Source organism: Lipotes vexillifer, unplaced genomic scaffold (genome assembly GCF_000442215.2).
Source record: "Lipotes vexillifer unplaced genomic scaffold, Lipotes_vexillifer_v1.1 scaffold1114, whole genome shotgun sequence".
In the NCBI taxonomy this organism is placed as follows: domain Eukaryota; kingdom Metazoa; phylum Chordata; class Mammalia; order Artiodactyla; family Lipotidae; genus Lipotes; species Lipotes vexillifer.
The window spans coordinates 938,777-943,842 of NW_006779031.1; the positions used below are offsets into that span (position 1 = coordinate 938,777).

Here is a 5,066-nt window from a genome sequence, read left to right on the forward strand (position 1 = left end):
AGATAGATTGTCTCGGGTTTATTTCTATGTTAGTAATCATTATCTTTCAGTAGAGAACTTACAGTTTAGGAAAGGAGATAAGATACACAGATACATAACGAAAATACAAGGCAGGAAGTGATAAATGCCATGAGAAAGGTAAAAATAAAATGCTCTTGTAGTTCACAGACTACAGAATGAGTAACCCTGTCAGTCTTTGCTTCCACAATGATGAAGGGAGACAGTAAGGTTAACTTTGAGCTTAATATATAATGCTGTCAAAAGGAATTTTCTCTTCTTGGAAAAGGGAAGCATTTGATCTGTTATCCTACTATTTTAAGTATTTTTCTGAGTTCAGTCCTTTTCTAGACACAGATAAAATACATTTTTTGCCTGTCATGCTACACCACAGAGAAAAACTCAAGTCAGACTGGAAAAGCACTGCTAATCACTTCATAGCATTTTATAGTCTTGGAAGTTACCCTTGAATCTTTTCTCCTCTCCCTCCAGCTTACCCAGTCCCTCACCAAATTCCAAAGATTATGCCTCCTGAATATTTTTGGGATCTAGTCTTGCCAAGCTTAATCCATCTCTGCGAAGCAGCTAGACTGATTTTTTTAAAACATAGCGTTAGTTTAAGTCAGTTTCATGCTAAGAATCCCTAGTGGTTCCCTTCACAGAGTAAGATTTCAACTCCTTATTGTGCACACCAGGCTCTGCCTGCCTGGTGCAATAACATCTCTGACCTTTGCCCCTCGCCTTGTACACTGCAGTCACACTGGCCTGCCCTCAGGGCTCGCCCTCCTCCCGCACACTGCTCCCACTGTGTGGAATCCTCCCCCAAGGGCCCCATTTCTGTTCCTTCAGTACTGAGCTCAAGCATCCTTAAGGAAACCTTCCGACCCCCGCTGCAGTCAGACCACCCAATCTCAATGGGGTCTCATAGCACCTTGTACTTTTCTTACTTCTTTCTGCAGCTGTAATTAATAATGAATCTTGGAGCTAGTTATTAGCTGCCTTCCCCCAGAACAAAATTTTAAAGGGCATGTGTGCTTTTACTTAGTGTTCTGTGCCCAGGGCCAGTGTCTGGTATAGTGCCGAGTACTGGAATAAATTCTTAAGAAATACTTGTTGGTAAAGAAAAAGGGCAGAAAATTCCCAAATTATTTAAATTTGGTGTTAGGTTTTATTGAGGTGCTTACATTTGATCATAGGTTTTTTAAAGTTGTTGGAATGTTTATAAAAGACAAATATCAGCATCACCTGGGAGCTGTTAGAAATGCAATGCCCAGGCTTCTGATACAGACCTACTGTATCAGAAACTGTGGGTGGGGCCTGACAGTCTGGTGTAACACACCCTCCAGGTGACTCTGATGCAGAATAATGTTTGAGAACCAGGGTTCTATAAAAATACTGACTGAAGGTTGACTCTAAGTAAGATATGAAGTGCAACTTAATCCTACTTTTGCAATTAGGTACATTGTTTCTAATCAACAGTGGGCGGTAATAAACTATTTTTCAGCTGCCACCCTCCCCCACCCCCCATTTTATCAATTGTCTTCAGATATCAACTGAAATGTAAACAAGGTCTGCTTGATCAATCAACCCAAACCTGGACTTTAGAAATTCCACAGTATTTTTCAACCTTCATCCCTCTGAATCTAACTTTTATGTAGTGCCATCCAATTCCAGGAAATGCTTGTAAAGCTGATAATGCCCATGATTCTAGTGTTGGAGTGCTTTGCTTTTAATTTTTTTTTTTTTTTGGCCACACTGCATGGCATGTGGGATTTTAGTTCCCCTACCAGGGATCAAACGCATGCCCCCCTGCAGTGGAAGCGAGGAGTCTTAACCACTGGACTGCCAGGGAAGTCCCATTAATTTTTTAATGTTTATTATACAGGGTCAAAATGATTTTTGCTAAAGCTTAGGTTGTCATAGTTTCTAGATTTATATCTAATGCATTTTGAAGCATTAGCAAGGTTTAGATGTGCATATTCTTGGCTGTGTTTAGATTTCAGGGCTGTGCTACATCATCAAACTTTTGCTGATGGATTGACTGCATTGTTAAAGGTCACTCATCCCCGATTTTGCCATTGACTTTAAATTTGCTCCATGTTTGACTCAAGGACACTGTTGACAAACCATTCCCACCTGGTGACTATTAAGTGATCCATAGGAAGTTAATTGCAGGTTTCTTTCTCATATAACAGATGCCCAAGGCTCATTGATTCTCTCCGTAATATTTGGTTAGAAGCACAGGATTTGAATGGAGAAGGGAGATAACCAACAAAAGATTTTTTTCAACGTTTTTAAAAACTTTAAATTTTAGAATAGTTTTAGAATTACAGAAAAGTTGCGTACATGGTACAGAGTTTTCACATCCCACGTGCAGTTTCCTATATTATTAACATCTTATGCAGTAATGTACATTTGTCACAATTTATGAACCAATATTGATACATTATTATTAACTAAAATCCATACTTAATTATTCAGATTTCCTCATTAATGTCATTTAATGTCATTTAATGTCATAATGCCATTAATGTCATTTTCCTGTTATAGGATCCTAGGCAGGATACCACATCACATTTAGTTATATCTCATTAGATTCCTCTTGGCTGTGACAGTTTCTCAGACTTTCTTTGGTTTAGATGACATTGACAGTTTTGAGGAATACTAGTCACATATTTTGTAGAATGTCCCTCAATTGGGATTTGTCCATTTTTCTTATGATTAGACTGGAGCTTATTGAGTTTTGAGAGGAAGACTGGTGAGGTGAAATGCCATTTTCATTACACCATATCAAGAGTACATTTAAAACAATTTTTTTATTGAAGTATAGTCAATTTACAATGTTGTGTTAGTTTCAGGTGTAAAGAGTACAAATTATTAACATGACATCATGGTTGGCATTGACCTTGATCACCTGTCTAAAGTAGTGTTTACCTGATTCTTCCACTTTAAAGCTGCTGTTTTTCCTCTTTTCCATACTGTACTCTTTGGAAACAAGTTACTAAGTGTAGCCCAAGAGTTGTGGGGGTTTTTTGTTTGTTTGTTTTTTTGCTACCATGCGGCATGCGGGATCTTAGTTCCCTGACCAGGGATCGAACCCATGCCCCCTGCATTGGGAGTGCAGAGTCTTAACCACTGGACCGCCAGGGAGATCCCAAGAGTTTGTTTTTTAAATATGAGATTCCAGATAACATCTTTCTCGCTGAGTGGGGCCTTCTCCATTATTTTTTGGTGTCTCCTTTTTAAATTTTTACTTTAATCAGGAGACAGGCATATGCAGTTGACATGTTTCAAATGCTTATTTATTTATTTTTAAGAAAAAAAAGTTGCCAAGCTTTATTTAGGTTGCAGTGGTTGTAGACAACACATCTGACCCTATATCACACCCCACCGTACTTGGCCCCCTGCACAGGCTCAGCTCCCTTTTCCCTCCAGTCTCACTTCTTGTCCCCCTCCCTCTTGTCCTTCTTGCCATCCTTGGTGGCCTGGGAGGCCAGGGAGCCCATGGCATTTCAAGTGGCCTCATTGTTGGGATCCACACCTGGGAGGTTCTCCAGGACACTCTGAAGGAACTCGGTGTCCTGCATCACGTCGTAATCATCCTCCTCCTTGGCGGGCTCAGGTGTGTCCATGGCTGAACTGGCATCAATGTCAGCTGATTCTGCCTGGCCAAATTCTGCACCCTGGAGGTACATCTGCATGGCGTAAGCATTCTGTTCTGCCTCAGTCATACTGCTTAGGTCAGGGAGCCCCGTGTGGCCACACTCCTGCTGGCTGATGGTCATCTTCAGCAGGGCATCGTCCGAGTCTTCAGTCCCAATCGTAGCGCTTCCCACCTCAGCGGCAGAGGCAGCAGCTGCCCACTGCGCCTCCTCCTCCTGCGGCTGCTGCTGCTCTTCCATAGAAACACGCAGGGCCAGGGCCAGCTCACAATCAGCACTGGGATCCACTCCAAATTCAGTCACTGACACCAAGACCCAGCATGGCACTGCCTTCCCCAGCCAGAATCGGAGAACTGATGAGGGCATTGGCCAAGCTGGGCCCAGGACGCACTGTCACCAGATGAGAACTGCTTCCATCTTTGCTATTCAGTGTGTTTACAAAGGCGGTCAGCTTTTCTGTGTTCACCTCCTCTTCCCCCAAATTGATAATGTCAGCATTTACTTTCTCCTTCTTGAGGCGTTTAGCCAGTTTCGCCAGATTCTTCTCATTGTCCTCCATGGGGCTTCCCACAAAGGCAATGATTCGTATCTTGTGATTCTTGCCCTGTTGGTGCTTCAGGGCCGGATGGGCCACGCAGATGCCAGTGCAGAAGGTGATCTTGCCCTTCGGTTGGACAGTGTGGAGCTTAGACAGGATGTGGCTGGTGTCAGCGGTGAGTGTGGTCCGCACTTCACAGTCATTGGCCAGTGTGATGAGGCCCACATTGTTCTCAGGGTTGCTGAGGGTCTTAGAGTGACAGACTATGTTGACAGCGTCTTGTTGGGCGTGTAGCCGGGTGGGTAAGAAGTCCCCATTCCGCATACACTCACTGTTGTCCACGCAAACCATAGTGCTTTCCAACACCATCTTGCCGCCTTCCACCCTCCCCGACCTCAAATGCTTGTTTAAATTGTGAAGTATAGGGGCTTCCCTGGTGGCGCAGTGGTTGGGAGTCCACCTGCCGATGCAGGGGACACGGGTTCGTGCCCCGGTCCGGGAAGATCCCACGTGCCGCGGAGCAGCTGGGCCCGTGAGCCATGGCCGCTGAGCCTGCGCGTCCAGAGCCTGTGCTCCGCAACGGGAGAGGCCACAACAGTGAGAGGCCCGCGTACCGCAAAAAAAAAAAAAAAAAATTGTGAAGTATATTTCAGCTGATGAAGGGATTTGAAATTAAAGTGAATATTTGTGCTGGGGAACTTAGGGGAACCTAACGTGGTTTTGCAAATGCTCCTGTGTCTAGCTGTTGCCCACATATACTCTCATTCCTTAGCCTCCAAGCCTCTGTTTGCCTGTAGCTGCTCCTAGAATTTAACTGCCTGCTAGCTAAAACCTCTATGAAAACATTTGGGTAGATAGAGTGGCCCAGG

The 5,066-nt window shown here is 43.9% G+C and overlaps 1 pseudogene; it reads right to left on the reverse strand.

The window, feature by feature from the left end:
* Positions 1–3,434: 3,434 nt before the first annotated feature.
* LOC103088618 (26S proteasome non-ATPase regulatory subunit 4 pseudogene) lies at positions 3,435–4,566 on the reverse strand (annotated as a pseudogene).
* Positions 4,567–5,066: the final 500 nt, after the last annotated feature.